This window comes from Notothenia rossii (genome assembly GCF_949606895.1).
Source record: "Notothenia rossii genome assembly, chromosome: 5".
NCBI lineage: Eukaryota > Metazoa > Chordata > Actinopteri > Perciformes > Nototheniidae > Notothenia > Notothenia rossii.
In genome coordinates this window covers 2,515,049-2,539,900 of record NC_136903.1, presented here as the reverse complement: position 1 = coordinate 2,539,900, position 24,852 = coordinate 2,515,049, and the positions used below count along the sequence as shown (strand labels likewise).

The window sequence follows — 24,852 nt, the reverse complement described above, 5'->3', positions numbered from 1 at the left end:
ATTTGTTTAAACTACGTTCCTTTTTGAGATCGTACATTAGCACTGCTGTTAAAGAGATCATTTAGTTTAGAAAGTGTTGTTTACATGGACTGAATATTACTCTTTCAGCTTATTACGTTTTTTTTTAATGGTTTATTTTTGCCAGAGCTCCTAGAGTAATAAAGGAACATTTAAAGGTTTACAGCTTTTGAAGTATATTATAAAACTATAGTAATTCTTTTATTTGTACATTTAAAGCTCCCTTTGCTATGCTCAATTAATGATGGAGAATAAAAACCAAAGTCAAAACATATGTTCCAAAGATTATCTAAAGCTAAAATAGACTTTTCCTTAAAGTTATAATCTTTTAATTACCAAATTCACTCTAAATGTAAGTTAGTAACAAAAATGCTTCAACTTTAATGTGTGAACAAAACAAATGTTTTCGACAGGTGTTTTCAATTTGTTGTGCCAACATGTTTAAGCTGGACAGGTAAACGTTTCTATCTGTTAACATAAAGTTAAAATATATTAAGGTAATTACTTGTTGCTGTTTTATTACAAAGATGTATGTACGATTTAATTATGAGTAGCCTTTGAAACTCCGCCTACTCTCTTAAAAGTAAATTTCCGAGAACTCTGAGTAAAGGAATTTGGGGAATTTACAGAGACTAAATCACAGGAAGGTACAAAAGGAAACTGACTTTATTCTGACATTAATCTCAGAATATTTACTGTCTTCTCAGAATTTGGACTTCAGTCACAGAACAACAAAAAAAATACTAATTCAGAATTGGCCCTAATCCTCTTCCGTAGATTTTCATATTTTCAAAAACAGATGTAAGAAATGGAATAGAAACAGCTCCAGTTCACCGGATATTTTTAGTTTGCTAATTCACGGCTTGGTTAGTTCATTCTGGTTATGTTAACTTTACTGTGTCCCAATTTAAGCTGCCTCTTTGTCTCTACAGCTAAACATGGCTGCACTAGATCCATACCTGGGCGTATTGGATTTCTCCTTGAACCTTTGTTCATCAATCTACACGAGGGCTGCGAATGTCAGCGCCAACAAGGAGCGCTGCCAACAAATCGCCCAGAGAGTGAAGGCACTTGAGGGTCTCATTCTCACCATCAAACATAGAGGAACGGGACAACTATCCCCTGCTATGGACGACACTTTGAAGGAAATCTGCTGCACCCTCACATCTGCAAAGACGCTGATGGAGAAAATCCACCGAACTAAAATGTTTATGAGATTCCTGAAGTCCAGGAGACATGAAGAACAATTGTCGTATTTGGACAGAAGGCTTTATAATCACTTCCTAGTTCTGTCGGAGGCTCTACTCATTGAGCAGGGCGAAACGCTGCACAGAATTTGTAACGTGAATATCGGAGATACCCAACCAATGCCCCCAATAATAACGCTAGGCGCCACACCCCGTCAGGGCCGTCCCTCCCTACACGCAGATCACGCAGACTGCGCGGGGCCTCACCTCGCGGAGGGGGCCTTACTTCGCAGAGAGTGCCTCACCCGATTCTGCGCCTGGCAAAGCAAGGATGCTGCACGAGCACCAGATTCCGCTGAACCCTGTAGTTGCAGCACTACGTACCACAGTTTCGAAGGGTTTCTCACTCCTACTGGCCCCAGACTTTCCATGAGAACAAACTCCAAAAATATTTTGTGGGATATGTGGGCTGATCAGGAGGAAGACTCACCACCGTTGTAAATATACATTTGTTCCTCAAATGTCCACCTGATGTTGGCTCCAAAAGTGAGTCAATCTCCGTAGAGCTCCACGTTAAAATGCCCATCTTCACAGCAGAAAAAAACAACTTGGTTAAAAACGTGTTTTTGGCCTCTATTGTTAATTCCCCCATTCATAATAACTGTATGGGGGTGAACTTTCATATAATTCAATTGTTTACATTATATTAAGACTTCAAGTTATGCATCTTTTAAAGGATATGGTGGATTTGAGTGACAGGTGGATGTACTTCTTTGCTCGAAGTACTCAGATATTGTACTTGAGTAAAAGTAGAAGTACTCAGATCTTGTAGTAAAAGTAGAAGTACTCAGATCTTGTAGTAAAAGTAGAAGTACTCAGAACTTGTACTTGAGTAAAAGTAGAAGTACTCAGAACTTGTACTTGAGTAAAAGTAGAAGTACTCAGGTCTTGTACTTGAGTAAAAGTAGAAGTACTCAGATCTTGTTCTTGAGTAAAAGTAGAAGTACTCAGAACTTGTACTTGAGTAAAAGTAGAAGTACTCAGATCTTGTACTTGAGTAAAAGTAGAAGTACTCAGATCTTGTTCTTGAGTAAAAGTAGAAGTACCAGAGTGTAGGAATACTCTGTTACAGTAAAAGTCCTGCATTCAAAATGTTCCTCAAGTGAAAGTAGAAAAGTATTCTCATCAAAATATAGTGAAAGTAGCGACAGTAAAAGTAGTCATTGTGCAGATTGGTCCATTTCAGAATAATATATATGATATGTTTTATAATGATTTATCATGAAAGTGTTCTCAAAGCTGGTAAAGGAGCAGCTAGTTTGAATGACTTTGTATACTGCAGGGTAGCTGGTGGATTTACTCCAGGTGGAACTAAAGTCTGATTTAACACTTGATTAGATTTCAGATCATTCATCCACATCTGTAAAGTAACTAAAGGGATTAAATACATGTAGTGGAGGAAAAGTACACCATGTACCTCTGAACTGTAGCGGCCCGCACATATGATTATATAATCAGACAACGTGCGTTAAAAATAATTATAACACATAATGAGAGACGTTCTGCAGTCAGGAGGAGGTTTCACAGACGGCAGGTGGCTCTGACTTTTATGTAGTCCTAGTTGACGGAGCATTATTACTGTTACGACACTGTTCAACACTTCGTTCTGTTTCACTCTTTAACTAAACAACCGTGGATGTCTTCAAAAATATTTAGTGAAAGTGTCTTTCGCTAAATATTTTGAAGATACCCGCTTAATAATAATTCTGCTTAATGAATAGGCTATACATACAGCCGGTGTTCGACCCAGTGGTCGATCTGAGTCTAGATTATATTAAATGATTTACAATGTTTTTGTTTGTAGTGGAAACTTCTAAGAATTTATGAATCAAAAGTATTTAGAATTTAGGAGAAGTTAATCTTTTTAAATGTAATGATTTACAACAATTATGTCAGTAAACTTGTAAGGAATGGTTAAGGAAACGTTGTTTAAATTCAGTAAAAGTTGAATGTAATGATCTGTAATTATAGAAACCATTATAAGAAATAATTCACAATAAGTAGTTTGAATCAAGTATAAATTGATTAGATTAATGTAATAATTTATACTGATTATGATTGTGTTGTGTATGAAAGGATTAAAGGTGGGGTATGTAATTTTTTTCAGATACACTTTATGTTATATTCCATAGAATGCTCTTAACATCCCGATAGCAATGAATATCTGAAGTGCTTTGACAATAAATACATAAAAAAATCTCATCTGTGGAAGCCGTGGCGCTGTAAAAAGCACGACCAATCATCTGAGCCGGCTAAAGTAACTGGATGGCCTACCTGCCTGTCAGCCTTCCATCAGTGCACAAACTTATCTCGTGCCCTCATTGGTCATGTGCCCGTTCGTTGGAGGAGGGGCTCTGTGAGGAAGTGGCAGATTTTTCCCGGCTGTGTATTTTCAAATTGTAGCGCACTCAAGCTGGTTTCTCCAAAATTACCTACCCACCTTTAAGCACAAGTTGTTTATAACTATTGAGACTCATAGCACCATCTTATGTTTATTTGACTAAACAACACAGCTGTTATTATTGATTATTGACATAAATTATATTAAGCTTTAAAGAGCTGTATCTTTTGTCGATTAGTCACTTTCACAACGATTAGAAAAAACATGCATATTTGTTCATTAATCATATATAAGGTTTTTAGTGAAAATCAAGGCCAAAGCTTGTTTTGTGCCAAATCTAAATAATGTCAATCATTAAAACTTCTCTCCATTTGTCTGTTGGTATTTCTATTTGTTGGTTTGTTAAAAACTGAAGAGAAGCATGCAGAGGGTCGACTTCAGAGATGTCTACAGTTTGCAGATGAGACCATCCTTCTCATTGCCAAGTACCATTATTTATGTATTGCTTTTTTTATTATGCACAATATATAGTGCATTATAAATATCACTCCACCTATATTGTGGCAACTTTCCATCAAACTGACAGAGTTTCACCAACATATGATTATCTTTTCTTTTTATTCTGAGATCATAAATACTACATTTTACACAGGAGCCTGTGACTTGAGTTTTTCATTGCCATATCTACACTGTATCTACAGTACTGTGCACATGACAATAAAGCCTTGAATCTTGAAAATCTATATGAGGCAAGGGGACACAGGCGGCAACAATCAAGGGAGGGGCTGACAATCTCAAAGGCGGGGAAACACACAATGGCAGGAAGAGCTCTGAAACGAGAGGAAGAGGTAAGTTAACAAGTGAACAATAAAACATGGCGTGGACTATAAACTAAACCCCCCCACTTACTGTGGAGGAGCCTGATGTGAGACGGGTGCTCAAAGCAGTGAACCCCAGGAAGGCTGCTGGTCCAGATGGAGTACCTGGGAAGGTGCTCAGAGCGTGTGCCAACCAGCTCTCACAGGTCTTCACCAGCATTTTTAATCTCTCCCTGAAACTCGCTGTTATCCCACCTTGCCTTAAAACTGTCGCTATCATTCCTGTTCCTAAGAAAGCAACCACAGACAGCCTCAATGACTACCGCCCCATTGCACTCACACCTGTGATCATGAAGTGTTTTGAGAGGCTGGTGTTACATCACATAAAGGCCTGCCTTCCCCCCACCCTCGACCCACACCAGTTTGCCTACAGAGCAAATAGATCCACTCTGCACTGAGCCACCTGGAGCACCGTGGGAGCTATGTCAGATTGCTCTTTATTGACTACAGCTCAGCGTTCAACACAATCATCCCGGACGTTCTAGTTTGCAAACTATCAAACCTAGGCCTTCCCCCACCCACCTGTTCCTGGATCAAAGATTTCCTCACTAACCGCCCCCAGCGTGTGAGACTTGGCCCCCATCACTCCACCCGCACTCTCAGCACAAAGCCAAAAACATTGTCAAGGACAGCTCACACAACTAGTTCAGAGTGTAATAATCAACATTCTTCTGCCTGTGGTGTCTCTTCAAATGTGTTAGTTGTGTTTGTTTTATGTCTTTCATTTCAAGTCTAGTCAGGTATTTATGTAGAGTCAGGTTTTCATTTTACTTCACGTCATGTCTATTTATGTCATTCATCTCTAGTGAAGTCCCCGTGTTTCATGTCATGTCTCGTTTCCCATTTTCTGTTTTATTTTGCACTTACCTCTTGTCTTTCATTTCAGGCCCTGTTACTTCCTCCCTTTGTGTGTTTTCCCGCCATCGTCAGCGTCTGCCTTTGTTTCCACCTGTTCCCACTTCCCTCATGTTTAAATAGTCCTTGTCTCCCTTTGTCTTGTGCCAGTTCGTCTTGTTTCAGTGTGATTCACATGTCCAGAGAACCAGCTTGTTACCAGAGAGGAGAGTTTTGTTTGTTAGAAACCAAGAGCTTTATTTTGTCCTCGCAAGAGTGATCTTTTGTTTAAACTTTGTTTATTTTTCTCAGTAAAAAGTGAGTCGCTGCAATTGATTCCAGTATTTTTGTACCTTGTTCTAACAATGCCTCAACCCAACAATATGCTGATGCCCAGCCCAACATCCCCACTTCCTTATAGTCCCATGCCCCCCCCCCCCCCCCCCCCACACACACACACACACACACACACACACACACACACACACACACACACACACACACACACACACACACACACACACACACACACACACACACACACACACACACACACACACACACACACACACACACACACACATCCTAGTACTCGTAGCAGTGGGCAGATATTGCACATTCCCCCCATGGCAACATGTAACCCCACACCCTCTGTTATTTACAGGACCATGACCCCCATGTCCTCCGTGCCTTTTTCCACTACCTTTGACTCCAATCCTGCCAAGAGCACCATGGAGCCAATACTTTTTTTAACATAAAATAAAATGCTGTTGTAACAAGCTTTGGTTCCTGTAGAGCAGGGGTGTCCAAACTGCGGCCTGGGGGCCACATGCGGCTCATGCCAAAGGTGGCTCATTTAATATCATGAAATTAATGGTTTGAATGTTGATAATTTATCTGAAACATGACATGGAGATTTCTGATTCTGATTCTGTCTATAAATTAATAAGTGGCTACAACTCAAATAAAAGAATCCAGGCTGATTTGCTTGAATATCTCTTAAATCACAGATTGTAGATCGGGAGGCAATCATTAAACCCTAAAGTGCACGAGAACAGAAAAAGTGCGTTGGCCAATGTTTCCTTTAACTTGATGGGTAAATGAAAGAGCTTAGTCGTGATCAAACTGCTTTATGCACTCAACAACTGCTCCTGGTACGTTGCTATGACAACATTCTGCTTTTTAAAGTATAACACATTTTTTTCCTTCAAGTTTTCTTTCCAGCTCCTCCTCCAGCTCCTCCTCTAGCTCCTCCTCCTGCTCCTCCTCCAGCTCCTCCTCCAGCTCCTCCTCTAGCTCCTCCTCCAGCTCCTCCAGCTCCTCTTCCAGCTCCTCGTCCAGCTTCCTCACGATGGATAAGTAAGACATCGTCTGCAAACTGTAGAAATCAGAAAAGACAGAAAACAGAAAAGTAGACCTTTCAAATAATACAAATATTTGTTCAGGTCTGAAACAGGAGATTCTTTGCTCATGGGTCTACTTCTAAACATGATAGCAACATTAAAGAACCTAGCTATACCTTGCACATTCCTCTAGTGCTAGTGGATCGCCGGAGCTGTTAGATTAACATTAACATGCTTATTGTAGTTGTAAGTGCACTGCCTTGTGGCCTGTAGCACCGTCCTTGATGGAGCATATGTGTGGGCTGGACCTGTATTTTACAGGAAAGGAGTGAGCAGAGAGTAGAGTAGTTGTAGATTCTTGTTCTGTTTTCTGTGAATATCTGCTTCACCCTCTCAGACTTTGAGTTGCGTTCACTACTAAAGAGACGTGTTACCATGGAAACCAAACAATGGTGTAGCTGTATTAAAGTCCGAGTGGAAACAGTCGTGTGTAAATCTGATTTAGTCAGAAATCGGGAGAAATGCGGGAGAAATATGACCCCGGGAGGAAACCGGGAGAGGGCAATGAAATCGGGAGTCTCCCGCGAAAATCGGGAGGGTTGACAAGTATGCCTCCTGCTTGCCCAGCTTCCTCTCCTGCTCTGCAAACTTCCTATCTTGCTCCGCCATCTTCCGATCCTGCTCAAAAACTTTCAAAAAACCTGTTGACTTTGAGAAGAGGGAACCAGAAGTATTAAAATGCTAAGTTATTTCCGGGTTTTAGGACTCGTTGCTGCAACACTCTATTTGTTTTCCTCCTAAAACAAGACGGAAACAAGCTATAAAAAATGTAACTTTTGTATCCCATATGTGAGGACAAAGAAGGATGGTTAGGAATAAGACTGAAGCAGTTGTAAACATAAATTAGTTCACACTTCTAACCCAAAGCGCCAACTTCTGGTCCTTTAAAGTGAAGCCAAGCTTGGTCCAAAAGCAAGTCGACCTCCGTGTTAAAAATACCAACTTTACAGCAGAAATAAATATGTTTACAGTCTGGTGCAAAGAAAAAAAAGGTTTGTTTTTCTATAGTTTTATTTATTCGACTCCACTCTTAAATACTTGCATTCATTTGCTTCACACATCCATTACATTACATTACATTACATTGCATTTAGCTGACGCTTTTATCCAAAGCGACTTACAATAAGTGCATTCGACCAGGAAGATACAACCTTTAAGAAAACAGAATCATATAAGTACATCAGGTTTCATAGAGCCAAACATTTCAAGTGCTACTCAACTGGCATTTAGAAAGCCAGCCCTTTATTAGTATATAAGTGCTTTGTTAGTAATTTTATCGCTCGAAGTGGAGTCTAAAGAGATGAGTTTTCAGTTTGCGTCGGAAGATGTGTAAGCTATCTGCTGTCCTGATTTCAATGGGGAGCTCATTCCACCATTTTGGAGCCAGGATAGCAAACCCACGTGAAACCCACATCCAAATGAATCATGTCCATTGCCTGTGTGTATCCCATGTTTAGAGTACAATAGCTTCTTGTTATACGTTTGAATATGAGGAACCAGTGTTATAAATGTTTTCACTCTGAAACACAAAGCAATGTTAAAACCCAAAGTTCACTTTCTACTTCATGTCATATAAAAACTGTATTTAATGCATTATCATGACTTTTTCCTGATTTGTAACAATAAACGATTGTCATATTTTCGTGTACAAACAGATTCCTTCTTTATTTTGACACAGATCAGAAAGGGTTCATATTTCTTGAGTCTCTTGGCACCATCTTGTGGTCTTTAGACTAAACAACAAGCTGTTATGGAAATCAATTACACAATATTCTGCATTAAAGGCCAGTGTCTTTGTCACTTTCACAACTTCTTTTGGTGCCATTTGGTTATATGATCGCTAAGATGGCTCATTTAATATCATGAAATGAATAGTTTGAATGTTGATAATTTATCTGAAACATGACATGGAGATTTCTGATTCTGATTCGGTCTATAAATGAATCAGTGACTACAACTAAAATACAAAATAAAAACTTCAATCCATTCTGATTTGCTTGATTGGATGGAAACAATGTTTTTAAAAAAAAAACAATTTGTCTTGTATCAAAGATTGTAGATTGGTAGGCAATCACTAAACCCTACTGTCAGTGCGAAAGAACAGAAAAAGAGGGTTTGGCCATTTTTCCTTTAACTTGATTGTTAAATGAAAGAGCTTAGCCGTGATCAAACTGTTTGATGCACTCAACAACTGCTCCTGGTACGTTGCTATGACAACATTCTGCCTTTTAAAGTACAATACATTTTCGTTCTTCCTGCTTCTTGTCCTGCTTCTTGTCCTGCTTCTTGTCCTGCTTCTTGTCCTGCTTCTTGTCCTGCTTCTTGCCCCGCTTCTTGTCCTGCTCCTCCTGTATCTGGTTCTGTCGTACATGCAGACTTCCAGAAAGCTCCTCATAGGCATCACTGAGCCTTTCGTTCACATCTCTGAACTTTGTTTCATTGTGGCTTGATCTCACAAACTTTAGTAAAGGTTTTGAGTTATGAAACTTCTCGATCTTTTCCTTGGCTTCGGTCAGAGCATATTGGAGATTATCCAAAGCTTTACGGACATCGTCGGAGTCTTTAATTCGTTCCATTTCTTGAATTGATAGCACCAGCTTCTCAAGCATGTTGAGTCTTGTTGAAAGTCTGTGAAATTGCTGACTATTACTTTCTATATTATTTATTAGAGTTTCAAGTACCAAGATCGAATTCAAAATGGGACTCACGCAGCCACTGGTGTCAAAGGCCATACGGACGTCCATGATGAGCTGGAGAGACAGGGAGGCAGTTAGCATGCTATAAAATGGACGAACATGAATCTGACATTAATGAGACAACATTCTCCTGTTAGCATGTTGAACAGGTGAGCGGTGCTGAACAACATGAGAACAAACACTGAATAATCTATGATCACATTTGTTATTCTGCTCTTTTGCAGAACTTTGTCATACTCAATACCACTAAAAACATTAAGGGAATAAAATAATGATAAAGGAAATGATAACTTACTGTAAAGTGGAGGATGGAGGACTGTGTGCTTGAAAGAAGTCAAATAAGATGTTTTTCCCACAGGTGAGCTGACCCCTCACTGCTCAGTCCTTTGTGTCTCTGCAGGTCTGGTTCTGTGACGAAGAGATTATTACACATGAATCCGTCAGCATCTGTTAAAGACAATAAGACTGTTAGAGTTGGTGAGGTCCTGATCATTTATTCCGGGAAATGACTCAGACCTACTAATGACCCTAACAGAAGTTATTGAGTCTATGTAAGTTTACTGCTTGGCTCAGATCCACCAACGTCAGCAAGATCTCACCTCTATTAACTCCTGAAGAACCAGGTTCAATGAACTGCTGTTTCAATTCAGACAACTCTCTTAATCTGTTTAAGCGATCCCGAAGGATTTTGATATCAGTAATGAGGTGTGGCCCTACCTAAGAGTGAGTGTGGCAGGGTGCATCGTACCTTTGAACAGGAGAGGTGAGCACAGATGTCTTTTAAGTTGTCCCAATCCAAAAGGTGGGATCAGTTTATTTGAAGAAAAATAGGTCCAAACTAATACAGGGTTTTTACCTTCTCTCGTTACAACATTATAATCATACTAATCATATCATGCTGTGATCATGTTCTAATATGAAACTTTAATTCATAGTTCACACATTAAAGTCTTCCGACGAAATTCAAAAGGAATTTCCTCGTGGTGGCGAAGGTTCTCTAATTAGTTCTAAAATCCTGACACATTTAAGAATGGTAGGCTTAAGGAGTCCATCACATTAAAATAATGTTTTGGCTAAGAAGTCTATCACATTAAAATAATGTTTTGGCTAAGGAGTCCATCACATTAAAAGAATGTTTTGGCTAAGGAGTCCATCACATTTAAAGAATGTTTTGGCTAAGGAGTCCATCACATTCAAAGAATGTTTTGGCTAAGGAGTCCATCACATTTAAAGAATGTTTTGGCTTAGGAGTCCATCACATTAAAATAATGTTTTGGCTAAGGAGTCCATCACATTAAAAGAATGTTTTGGCTAAGAAGTCCATCACATTAAAAGAATGTTTTGGCTAAGGAGTCCATCACATTAAAAGAATGTTTTGGCTAAGAAGTCCATCACATTAAAAGAATGTTTTGGCTAAGGAGTCCATCACATTAAAATAATGTTTTGGCTAAGGAGTCCATCACATTAAAAGAATGTTTTGGCTAAGAAGTCCATCACATTACAAGAATGTTTTGGCTAAGGAGTCCATCACATTAAAAGAATGTTTTGGCTAAGGAGTCCATCACATTAAAAGAATGTTTTGGCTAAGGAGTCCATCACATTAAAATAATGTTTTGGCTTAGGAGTCCATCACATTAAAAGAATGTTTTGGCTAAGGAGTCCATCACATTAAAAGAATGTTTTTAGGAGTCCATCACATTTAAAGAATGTTTTGGCTTAGGAGTCCATCACATTAAAAGAATGTTTTGGCTAAGGAGTCCATCACATTAAAAGAATGTTTTGGCTAAGGAGTCCATCACATTAAAAGAATGTTTTGGCTAAGGAGTCCATCACATTAAAATAATGTTTTGGCTAAGGAGTCCATCACATTAAAATAATGTTTTGGCTAAGGAGTCCATCACATTAAAATAATGTTTTGGCTAAGGAGTCCATCACATTTAAAGAATGTTTTGGCTAAGGAGTCCATTACATTAAAAGAATGTTTTGGCTAAGGAGTCCATCACATTAAAATAATGTTTTAAGGAGTCCATCACATTACAAGAATGTTTTGGCTTAGGAGTCCATCACATTAAAAGAATGTTTTGGCTTAGGAGTCCATCACATTACAAGAATGTTTTGGCTAAGGAGTCCATCACATTAAAATAATGTTTTGGCTAAGGAGTCCATCACATTACAAGAATGTTTTGGCTAAGGAGTCCATCACATTAAAAGAATGTTTTGGCTAAGGAGTCCATCACATTTAAAGAATGTTTTGGCTAAGGAGTCCATCACATTAAAAGAATGTTTTGGCTAAGGAGTCCATCACATTAAAATAATGTTTTGGCTAAGGAGTCCATCACATTAAAAGAATGTTTTGGCTAAGGAGTCCATCACATTAAAATAATGTTTTGGCTTAGGAGTCCATCACATTAAAAGAATGTTTTGGCTTAGGAGTCAATCACATTAAAAGAATGTTTTGGCTAAGGAGTCCATCACATTAAAAGAATGTTTTGGCTAAGGAGTCCATCACATTAAAAGAATGTTTTAAGGAGTCCATCACATTAAAAGAATGTTTTAAGGAGTCCATCACATTAAAAGAATGTTTTGGCTAAGAAGTCCATCACATTAAAAGAATGTTTTGGCTTAGGAGTCAATCACATTAAAAGAATGTTTTGGCTAAGGAGTCCATCACATTAAAAGAATGTTTTGGCTAAGAAGTCCATCACATTTAAAGAATGTTTTGGCTAAGGAGTCCATCACATTAAAAGAATGTTTTAAGGAGTCCATCACATTAAAAGAATGTTTTGGCTAAGAAGTACATCACATTAAAAGAATGTTTTAAGGAGTCCATCACATTAAAAGAATGTTTTGGCTAAGGAGTCCATCACATTTAAAGAATGTTTTAAGGAGTCCATCACATTAAAAGAATGTTTTGGCTAAGGAGTCCATCACATTTAAAGAATGTTTTGGCTAAGAAGTCCATCACATTAAAAGAATGTTTTGGCTTAGGAGTCCATCACATTAAAAGAATGTTTTAAGGAGTCCATCACATTACAAGAATGTTTTGGCTAAGAAGTCCATCACATTAAAAGAATGTTTTGGCTAAGGAGTCCATCACATTAAAATAATGTTTTGGCTTAGGAGTCCATCACATTAAAAGAATGTTTTGGCTAAGGAGTCCATCACATTTAAAGAATGTTTTAAGGAGTCCATCACATTAAAAGAAAGTTTTGGCTAAGAAGTCCATCACATTAAAAGAATGTTTTGGCTAAGGAGTCCATCACATTAAAAGAATGTTTTAAGGAGTCCATCACATTACAAGAATGTTTTGGCTAAGGAGTCCATCACATTAAAAGAATGTTTTGGCTAAGGAGTCCATCACATTAAAAGAATGTTTTGGCTAAGAAGTCCATCACATTAAAAGAATGTTTTGGCTAAGGAGTCCATCACATTACAAGAATGTTTTGTCTAAGGAGTCCATCACATTAAAAGAATGTTTTGTCTAAGGAGTCCATCACATTAAAAGAATGTTTTGGCTAAGGAGTCCATCACATTAAAATAATGTTTTGGCTAAGGAGTCCATCACATTAAAAGAATGTTTTGGCTAAGGAGTCCATCACATTTAAAGAATGTTTTAAGGAGTCCATCACATTAAAAGAAAGTTTTGGCTAAGAAGTCCATCACATTAAAAGAATGTTTTGGCTAAGAAGTCCATCACATTAAAAGAATGTTTTGGCTAAGGAGTCCATCACATTAAAAGAATGTTTTGGCTAAGAAGTACATCACATTAAAAGAATGTTTTGGCTAAGGAGTCCATCACATTAAAAGAATGTTTTAAGAAGTCCATCACATTTAAAGAATGTTTTGGCTAAGAAGTCCATCACATTAAAAGAATGTTTTAAGGAGTCCATCACATTAAAAGAATGTTTTGGCTAAGGAGTCCATCACATTAAAAGAATGTTTTAAGGAGTCCATCACATTAAAAGAATGTTTTGGCTAAGGAGTCCATCACATTAAAAGAATGTTTTGGCTAAGAAGTCCATCACATTAAAAGAATGTTTTAAGGAGTCCATCACATTAAAAGAATGTTTTAAGGAGTCCATCACATTAAAAGAATGTTTTTAGGAGTCCATCACATTAAAAGAATGTTTTGGCTAAGAAGTCCATCACATTAAAAGAATGTTTTGGCTAAGAAGTCCATCACATTAAAATAATGTTTTGGCTAAGGAGTCCATCACATTTAAAGAATGTTTTGGCTAAGAAGTCCATCACATTAAAATAATGTTTTGGCTAAGGAGTCCATCACATTAAAAGAATGTTTTGGCTTAGGAGTCCATCACATTAAAAGAATGTTTTGGCTAAGGAGTCCATTACATTACAAGAATGTTTTGGCTAAGAAGTCCATCACATTAAAAGAATGTTTTAAGGAGTCCATCACATTAAAAGAATGTTTTAAGGAGTCCATCACATTACAAGAATGTTTTGGCTAAGGAGTCCATCACATTAAAAGAATGTTTTGGCTTAGGAGTCCATCACATTAAAAGAATGTTTTGGCTTAGGAGTCCATCACATTAAAAGAATGTTTTGGCTTAGGAGTCCATCACATTAAAAGAATGTTTTGGCTTAGGAGTCCATCACATTAAAAGAATGTTTTGGCTAAGGAGTCCATTACATTACAAGAATGTTTTGGCTAAGAAGTCCATCACATTAAAAGAATGTTTTGGCTAAGGAGTCCATTACATTACAAGAATGTTTTGGCTAAGAAGTCCATCACATTAAAAGAATGTTTTAAGGAGTCCATCACATTAAAAGAATGTTTTAAGGAGTCCATCACATTAAAAGAATGTTTTGGCTAAGGAGTCCATCACATTAAAAGAATGTTTTGGCTTAGGAGTCCATCACATTTAAAGAATGTTTTGGCTAAGGAGTCCATCACATTAAAAGAATGTTTTGGCTAAGAAGTACATCACATTAAAAGAATGTTTTGGCTTAGGAGTCCATCACATTAAAAGAATGTTTTAAGAAGTCCATCACATTTAAAGAATGTTTTGGCTAAGAAGTCCATCACATTAAAAGAATGTTTTAAGGAGTCCATCACATTAAAAGAATGTTTTGGCTAAGGAGTCCATCACATTAAAAGAATGTTTTAAGGAGTCCATCACATTAAAAGAATGTTTTAAGGAGTCCATCACATTAAAAGAATGTTTTGGCTAAGGAGTCCATCACATTAAAAGAATGTTTTGGCTAAGAAGTCCATCACATTAAAAGAATGTTTTAAGGAGTCCATCACATTAAAAGAATGTTTTAAGGAGTCCATCACATTAAAAGAATGTTTTTAGGAGTCCATCACATTAAAAGAATGTTTTGGCTAAGAAGTCCATCACATTAAAAGAATGTTTTGGCTAAGAAGTCCATCACATTAAAATAATGTTTTGGCTAAGGAGTCCATCACATTTAAAGAATGTTTTGGCTAAGAAGTCCATCACATTAAAATAATGTTTTGGCTAAGGAGTCCATCACATTAAAAGAATGTTTTGGCTAAGAAGTCCATCACATTAAAATAATGTTTTGGCTAAGGAGTCCATCACATTTAAAGAATGTTTTGGCTAAGAAGTCCATCACATTAAAATAATGTTTTGGCTAAGGAGTCCATCACATTTAAAGAATGTTTTGGCTAAGAAGTCCATCACATTAAAATAATGTTTTGGCTAAGGAGTCCATCACATTAAAATAATGTTTTGGCTTAGGAGTCCATCACATTACAAGAATGTTTTGGCTAAGGAGTCCATTACATTACAAGAATGTTTTGGCTAAGAAGTCCATCACATTAAAATAATGTTTTGGCTTAGGAGTCCATCACATTACAAGAATGTTTTGGCTAAGGAGTCCATTACATTACAAGAATGTTTTGGCTAAGAAGTCCATCACATTAAAAGAATGTTTTGGCTAAGGAGTCCATCACATTAAAAGAATGTTTTAAGGAGTCCATCACATTAAAAGAATGTTTTGGCTAAGAAGTCCATCACATTAAAAGAATGTTTTGGCTAAGGAGTCCATCACATTAAAATAATGTTTTGGCTAAGAAGTCCATCACATTAAAAGAATGTTTTGGCTAAGGAGTCCATCACATTAAAAGAATGTTTTGGCTAAGGAGTCCATCACATTAAAATAATGTTTTGGCTAAGAAGTCCATCACATTAAAAGAATGTTTTGGCTAAGGAGTCCATCACATTAAAAGAATGTTTTGGCTAAGGAGTCCATCACATTAAAAGAATGTTTTGGCTAAGGAGTCCATCACATTAAAATAATGTTTTGGCTAAGAAGTCCATCACATTAAAAGAATGTTTTGGCTAAGGAGTCCATCACATTAAAAGAATGTTTTGGCTAAGGAGTCCATCACATTAAAATAATGTTTTGGCTAAGAAGTCCATCACATTAAAAGAATGTTTTGGCTAAGGAGTCCATCACATTAAAAGAATGTTTTGGCTAAGAAGTCCATCACATTAAAAGAATGTTTTGGCTAAGGAGTCCATCACATTAAAATAATGTTTTGGCTAAGAAGTCCATCACATTAAAAGAATGTTTTGGCTAAGGAGTCCATCACATTAAAAGAATGTTTTGGCTAAGGAGTCCATCACATTAAAATAATGTTTTGGCTAAGGAGTCCATCACATTAAAAGAATGTTTTGGCTAAGAAGTCCATCACATTAAAATAATGTTTTGGCTAAGGAGTCCATCACATTTAAAGAATGTTTTGGCTAAGGAGTCCATCACATTAAAATAATGTTTTGGCTAAGGAGTCCATCACATTTAAAGAATGTTTTGGCTAAGGAGTCCATCACATTAAAATAATGTTTTGGCTAAGGAGTCCATCACATTTAAAGAATGTTTTAAGGAGTCCATCACATTAAAATAATGTTTTGGCTAAGGAGTCCATCACATTAAAAGAATGTTTTGGCTAAGGAGTCCATCACATTAAAATAATGTTTTGGCTAAGGAGTCCATCACATTAAAAGAATGTTTTGGCTAAGGAGTCCATCACATTAAAAGAATGTTTTGGCTTAGGAGTCCATCACATTAAAAGAATGTTTTGGCTAAGAAGTCCATCACATTAAAATAATGTTTTGGCTAAGGAGTCCATCACATTTAAAGAATGTTTTGGCTAAGGAGTCCATCACATTAAAATAATGTTTTGGCTAAGGAGTCCATCACATTTAAAGAATGTTTTGGCTAAGGAGTCCATCACATTTAAAGAATGTTTTGGCTAAGGAGTCCATCACATTTAAATAATGTTTTGGCTAAGGAGTCCATCACATTTAAAGAATGTTTTGGCTAAGGAGTCCATCACATTTAAAGAATGTTTTGGCTAAGGAGTCCATCACATTAAAATAATGTTTTGGCTAAGGAGTCCATCACATTAAAAGAATGTTTTGGCTAAGGAGTCCATCACATTAAAATAATGTTTTGGCTAAGGAGTCCATCACATTAAAAGAATGTTTTGGCTAAGAAGTCCATCACATTAAAAGAATGTTTTGGCTAAGGAGTCCATCACATTAAAAGAATGTTTTGGCTAAGAAGTCCATCACATTAAAAGAATGTTTTGGCTAAGGAGTCCATCACATTAAAAGAATGTTTTGGCTAAGGAGTCCATCACATTAAAATAATGTTTTGGCTTAGGAGTCCATCACATTAAAAGAATGTTTTAAGGAGTCCATCACATTAAAAGAATGTTTTGGCTAAGGAGTCCATCACATTAAAAGAATGTTTTGGCTTAGGAGTCCATCACATTAAAAGAATGTTTTGGCTAAGGAGTCCATCACATTAAAAGAATGTTTTGGCTAAGGAGTCCATCACATTAAAAGAATGTTTTAAGGAGTCCATCACATTAAAAGAATGTTTTGGCTAAGGAGTCCATCACATTAAAAGAATGTTTTGGCTAAGGAGTCCATCACATTAAAAGAATGTTTTGGCTAAGAAGTCCATCACATTAAAAGAATGTTTTGGCTAAGGAGTCCATCACATTAAAAGAATGTTTTGGCTAAGGAGTCCATCACATTAAAAGAATGTTTTAAGGAGTCCATCACATTAAAAGAATGTTTTGGCTTAGGAGTCCATCACATTAAAAGAATGTTTTGGCTAAGGAGTCCATCACATTAAAAGAATGTTTTGGCTAAGAAGTCCATCACATTAAAAGAATGTTTTGGCTAAGAAGTCCATCACATTAAAAGAATGTTTTGGCTAAGGAGTCCATCACATTACAAGAATGTTTTAAGGAGTCCATCACATTAAAAGAATGTTTTGGCTAAGGAGTCCATCACATTAAAAGAATGTTTTGGCTAAGGAGTCCATCACATTAAAAGAATGTTTTGGCTAAGGAGTCCATCACATTTAAAGAATGTTTTGGCTAAGAAGTCCATCACATTTAAAGAATGTTTTGGCTAAGGAGTCCATCACATTAAAAGAATGTTTTGGCTAAGGAGTCCATCACATTTAAAGAATGTTTTAAGGAGTCCATCACATTAAAAGAATGTTTTGGCTAAGAAGTCCATCACATTAAAAGAATGTTTTAAGGAGTCCATCACATTAAAAGAATGTTTTAAGGAGTCCATCACATTAAAAGAATGTTTTAAGGAGTCCATCACATTAAAAGAATGTTTTAAGGAGTCCATCATATTAAAAGAATGTTTTGGCTTAGGAGTCCATCACATTACAAGAATGTTTTAAGGAGTCCATCACATTAAAAGAATGTTTTGGCTAAGGAGTCCATCACATTAAAAGAATGTTTTAAGGAGTCCATCACATTAAAAGAATGTTTTGGCTAAGGAGTCCATCACATTAAAAGAATGTTTTAAGGAGTCCATCACATTAAAAGAATGTTTTGGCTAAGGAGTCCATCACATTAAAAGAATGTTTTGGCTAAGGAGTCCATCACATTAAAAGAATGTTTTAAGGAGTCCATCACATTAAAAGAATGTTTTAAGGAGTCCATCACATTAAAAGAATGTTTTAAGGAGTCCATCACATTAAAAGAATGTTTTAAGGAGTCCATCACATTAAAAGAATGTTTTGGCTAAGGAGTCCATCACATTAAAAGAATGTTTTAAGGAGTCCATCACATTAAAAGAATGTTTTAAGGAGTCCATCACATTAAAAGAATGTTTTAAGGAGTCCATCACATTAAAAGAATGTTTTGGCTAAGGAGTCCATCACATTAAAAGAATGTTTTAAGGAGTCCATCACATTAAAAGAATGTTTTGGCTAAGGAGTCCATCACATTAAAAGAATGTTTTAAGGAGTCCATCACATTAAAAGAATGTTTTGGCTAAGGAGTCCATCACATTAAAATAATGTTTTGGCTAAGGAGTCCATCACATTAAAAGAATGTTTTAAGGAGTCCATCACATTTAAAGAATGTTTTGGCTAAGGAGTCCATCACATTAAAATAATGTTTTGGCTAAGGAGTCCATCACATTAAAAGAATGTTTTAAGGAGTCCATCACATTAAAAGAATGTTTTGGCTAAGGAGTCCATCACATTAAAAGAATGTTTTGGCTTAGGAGTCCATCACATTAAAATAATGTTTTAAGGAGTCCATCACATTAAAAGAATGTTTTAAGGAGTCCATCACATTTAAAGAATGTTTTAAGGAGTCCATCACATTAAAATAATGTTTTGGCTAAGGAGTCCATCACATTAAAAGAATGTTTTGGCTAAGGAGTCCATCACATTAAAAGAATGTTTTGGCTAAGAAGTCCATCACATTACAAGAATGTTTTGGCTAAGGAGTCCATCACATTTAAAGAATGTTTTGGCTAAGGAGTCCATCACATTAAAATAATGTTTTGGCTAAGGAGTCCATCACATTAAAAGAATGTTTTGGCTAAGGAGTCCATCACATTAAAAGAATGTTTTGGCTAAGGAGTCCATCACATTAAAAGAATGTTTTGGCTAAGAAGTCCATCACATTAAAAGAATGTTTTGGCTAAGGAGTCCATCACATTAAAAGAATGTTTTGGCTAAGGAGTCCATCACATTAAAAGAATGTTTTGGCTAAGGAGTCCATCACATTAAAAGAATGTTTTGGCTAAGGAGTCCATCACATTAAAAGAATGTTTTGGCTAAGGAGTCCATCACATTAAAAGAATGTTTTGGCTAAGAAGTCCATCACATTAAAAGAATGTTTTGGCTAAGGAGTCCATCACATTAAAAGAATGTTTTGGCGAAGGAGTCCATCACATTAAAAGAATGTTTTGGCTAAGGAGTCCATCACATTAAAAGAATGTTTTAAGGAGTCCATCACATTAAAAGAATGTTTTGGCTAAGGAGTCCATCACATTAAAAGAATGTTTTGGCTAAGGAGTCTATCACATTAAAAGAATGTTTTGGCTAAGGAGTCCATCACATTAAAATAATGTTTTGGCTAAGGAGTCCATCACATTAAAAGAATGTTTTAAGGAGTCCATCACATTAAAAGAATGTTTTGGCTAAGGAGTCCATCACATTAAAAGAATGTTTTGGCTAAGGAGTCTATCACATTAAAAGAATGTTTTGGCTAAGGAGTCCATCACATTAAAATAATGTTTTGGCTAAGGAGTCCATCACATTAAAAGAATGTTTTGGCTTAGGAGTCCATCACATTTAAAGAATGTTTTAAGGAGTCCATCACATTAAAAGAATGTTTTGGCTAAGGAGTCCATCACATTAAAAGAATGTTTTGGCTAAGGAGTCCATCACATTAAAAGAATGTTTTAAGGAGTCCATCACATTAAAAGAATGTTTTGGCTAAGGAGTCCATCACATTAAAAGAATGTTTTAAGGAGTCCATCACATTAAAAGAATGTTTTGGCTAAGGAGTCCATCACATTAAAAGAATGTTTTAAGGAGTCCATCACATTAAAAGAATGTTTTGGCTAAGGAGTCCATCACATTAAAAGAATGTTTTAAGGAGTCCATCACATTAAAAGAATGTTTTAAGGAGTCCATCACATTAAAAGAATGTTTTAAGGAGTCCATCACATTAAAAGAATGTTTTGGCTAAGGAGTCCATCACATTAAAAGAATGTTTTAAGGAGTCCATCACATTAAAAGAATGTTTTAAGGAGTCCATCACATTAAAAGAATGTTTTAAGGAGTCCATCACATTAAAAGAATGTTTTGGCTAAGGAGTCCATCACATTAAAAGAATGTTTTGGCTAAGGAGTCCATCACATTAAAAGAATGTTTTGGCTAAGGAGTCCATCACATTAAAAGAATGTTTTGGCTAAGGAGTCCATCACATTAAAAGAATGTTTTGGCTAAGGAGTCCATCACATTAAAAGAATGTTTTGGCTAAGGAGTCCATTACATTAAAAGAATGTTTTGGCTAAGGAGTCCATTACATTAAAAGAATGTTTTGGCTAAGGAGTCCATCACATTAAAAGAATGTTTTGGCTAAGGAGTCCATCACATTAAAAGAATGTTTTGGCTAAGGAGTCCATTACATTAAAAGAATGTTTTGGCTTAGGAGTCCATCACATTTAAAGAATGTTTTGGCTAAGGAGTCCATCACATTAAAAGAATGTTTTGGCTAAGGAGTCCATTACATTAAAAGAATGTTTTGGCTGAGGAGTCCATTACATTAAAAGAATGTTTTGGCTAAGGAGTCCATTACATTAAAAGAATGTTTTGGCTAAGGAGTCCATCACATTAAAAGAATGTTTTGGCTAAGGAGTCCATCACATTAAAAGAATGTTTTGGCTAAGGAGTCCATTACATTAAAAGAATGTTTTGGCTGAGGAGTCCATTACATTAAAAGAATGTTTTGGCTTAGGAGTCCATCACATTAAAAGAATGTTTTGGCTAAGGAGTCCATCACATTAAAAGAATGTTTTGGCTGAGGAGTCCATCACATTAAAAGAATGTTTTGGCTAAGGAGTCCATTACATTAAAAGAATGTTTTGGCTGAGGAGTCCATTACATTAAAAGAATGTTTTGGCTAAGGAGTCTATCACATTAAAAGAATGTTTTGGCTAAGGAGTCCATCACATTAAAAGAATGTTTTGGCTTAGAAGTCCATCACATTAAAAGAATGTTTTGGCTAAGGAGTCCATCACATTAAAAGAATGTTTTAAGGAGTCCATCACATTAAAAGAATATTTTGGCTAAGGAGTCCATCACATTAAAATAATGTTTTAAGGAGTCCATCACATTACAAGAATGTTTTAAGGAGTCCATCACATTAAAAGAATGTTTTGGCTAAGGAGTTAATCACATGTGTGTGTGTGTGTGTGTGTGTGTGTGTGTGTGTGTGTGTGTGTGTGTGTGTGTGTGTGTGTGTGTGTGTGTGTGTGTGTGTGTGTGTGTGTGTGTGTGTGTGTTTTAAAAAAAAACGCAACATCATGTTTTCAAACTGTCAGTTAAAGGGTTAAAATCCTGAAAATAATGTAATATTTGGTATTTTTGATCAGGACTGAAGTTGATTGAAAGATTTAACCCCAAAAAGTCTTTAAAAATATTAATTTGTTATAATTTTAGAGCAGTTTTTGGAAGTGGAAATGTTCGTCCCGAATGACTAATGCCATGTTTATTCTGGTTCTGTGCAAAAACTAATAATGCAAAAAAATAAATGTTGACATATCCAAGACTGTGATAAAAAAAAGAAGCCAGTCCCCAGATATGTATTACATGGAAAATAACTCATTTTCTCAGTTTTTATCATGAAAAACAACAGCGATGTCATGTATTCAAAATGACATTTAAAGGGTTAAAATCCTTAGAATGATTACATTTTGGTATTTCTGATTAGGGCGGAAGTTGCTTTAAAGATTGAAGCCAAAACAGTGGTGAAAAAAATATTTTTATATTATGTTTTTATCAAAGTCTTTTGCATTGTCCCGAATGGTCAAGTATGGTAGTGGATTTGTTACACAGTGAATTAAAGACCCATTTGAAAAATTGAAATTGGAATATCAAAATAGATCGAGAAAATATCCTTGTTACAAAAAATCAGGCCATTTGCACCAACACAACCAAAGTTATTGCCAAATGAAACGTGGAAAATTACCCATTTGGACAAAAATGTCCACAATGATACCGGAGGGTTAAGATAAGTTGTAGGCAGCTTAATATATTATATTTTTATATTCGTAAAATACTTTGGTATCAATATTCAGCAGCAGGTACGACTATGCTTTATTATTTTACTATCTTGATTCTTGTGTCATATCTTCCATAAACATCATCACATGGTGGTACCTCATGTTATGGCCCAGTTTAATATGCAACTTATTGTTCCAACCCTGCCTGAAAAACATTGAGACTCCTGATCAAAAAGTATCCTTCATTTAAATAAAAAAACTCCAGAGTGGTGATAGTTATTTTCCAACAAAATAACCTGCACGTTAAGGCCCAGATACACCGGCCAGTCACCTGAGAAGTCGCCGACGCCGACACCGACACCGACTGTTGCGTCGCCGGACTCTCCTGCGTATTTGCCGGCTTCGCGCACTGGAACACACCGCAAATCCGAGCCGAGCACGTATGAACTGCGCATGCGTGAGTGGCAATAACTCTCCTTACCAGCAGGCGGCGGTAGTGTGTATTCATCATTCAAAAGAGGCAACAACCGGAACAACCGGAAGACAGAGAAGAAGAACAGACTCCGTGATATAAACAAACAACAAATAGCGTTTTTCTTTCCATTTTCACTCTCGTCTATTGAAAACATGAACGAACAGGAGCTCTATAAACCGATGAGGTGAAATAGCCGTCCGTGTGTGTTCCATCTCCAATTTTAAATCATTTGTTTACCTCCCTCACTTCCGTTAACACTTCTCATGCACTGATTCGCTAGCTGAACAGCCAATCAGTGTTATCCCTTTGTCCGACTTCCGGTGGTGTTCCCGACGAGAAAAGGCGTCAGGTCGGCAGAAAAAACCCGACGGTGCGGCGCACACCACTCCGAATAGGGCATGCCCACGCTCATGTTCGGCCCGACTCCCATTTACTGACGATTTCGGGCCGGTGTATCTGGGCCTTTACAGAGCACTCCTCTTTCTGTTTCTACATGTTTGTTTAGTAAATGTTTAATTATAGTAAAATCAATTAACTATATTATCAGTTGACTCATTATACTTTTGCAATTAGTTGTAAAGTGGATTTACATTAACCATACATAAACTTCATGTCAATAATCTGCTTAAAAAGCTGAGGGTGCAGCTAGGTTTCTTTTTCAGAAACAAGTCCTGTTTCTCATTTGAAGCCAGGAAAAGGCTCTGTGACCTTTTGACCTGTGCTGGACTATGGTGATCTGATCTATATGAATGCACCTGCCCATTGCCTGAACAAGTTAGATGCCGCCTATCACAGTGCTCTGAGATTTGTTACTAACTGTAAAGCACTCACTCATCACTGTACCCTGTATGCCAAGGCAGGTCTGCCTTCACTCACTGTAAAGAGGCTCAGTCATTGGTACACGTTTATCTATAAAGCCATGTTGGGTAAACGACCAGCTCATATCTGCTCTCTGATCTCACAGAGAGTGGCAAGCAGCTATTGCCTGAGATCCCAGGATGTGTTTTTATTACATGAGCCGAGTGCTAGGACTGTTTTAGGTACTAAAGCTTTTATGTGTGCTTCTCCTCTAGCTTGGAACACTATGCAAACATTTTTGAAACTGAGCATTTTGGTTCCCTTGCATCATTTTAAAGCTCGGATAGATGAAATGTTATTAGATGTCTGTCATTGTGAATAGGTTGCTAATGTATACCCCAGTAATTATGTTGTATTGATGTCCTTTTTGTTTTCTGTTGTTTTATGTGTAACCAATGTGCTGCAGGTCTCCCTTGAAAAAGAGATCGTTGATCTCAATGGGATTTTCACCTGGTTAAATAAAGGCTACAAACAAACAATAATCGGACATTAATGGAATTATAATTCTTGTTACGGCATGTTGAAAAAGTGAGTGAATATTATGAACATAAGATGAGTCAAGCTGAGATGACCAAGGCTGTGTGAGCTTTAATAAAACATGATATTCCTCCTCTTACGTAGAGATATAATGTTCCACCCATAGACTCAATAACACTAAAAACATAAAAGGAATAACATAATAATATAACAGAGATGAGTACTTACTGGAAAATGGAGGCAGATGCTTTAAAGAAAGTAAGAACTCCTCAAACAGGTGAGCTGATCCGTCACTCCTCAGTCGTGTCTCTGCAGATCTGTCTGTGACGAAGAGATGCTTGAACATTCATCAACATTTCCTAAAGGCAATTCAATATGTTTGAATAGTTGATTGTGCATCAACCCGAAAGCAGACTTTGTTCTCAACAATCTCCTATAAGATAAGATAAGACATTTATTCATTCGAGAAAGGGGATATTAAGTTGTTCCAAAAGCTCAAAGGTGAAGGTAAAGGATCAAAGGGATACATAACAGCATTTATAAAATAAAAAAGTATATTATATTATAAAC

General features: G+C 36.6%; 1 long non-coding RNA gene across 1 annotated transcript; it reads right to left on the bottom strand.

The window, feature by feature from the left end:
* Nucleotides 1-8,367: 8,367 nt before the first annotated feature.
* Nucleotides 8,368-24,651, bottom strand: LOC307041116. Its single transcript, XR_013808695.1, has 3 exons — nt 24,511-24,651; nt 9,713-9,864; nt 8,368-9,471 (listed from the first exon to the last, which is right to left on the bottom strand). It is a non-coding gene; the product is annotated as an uncharacterized lncRNA (long non-coding RNA).
* Nucleotides 24,652-24,852: the final 201 nt, after the last annotated feature.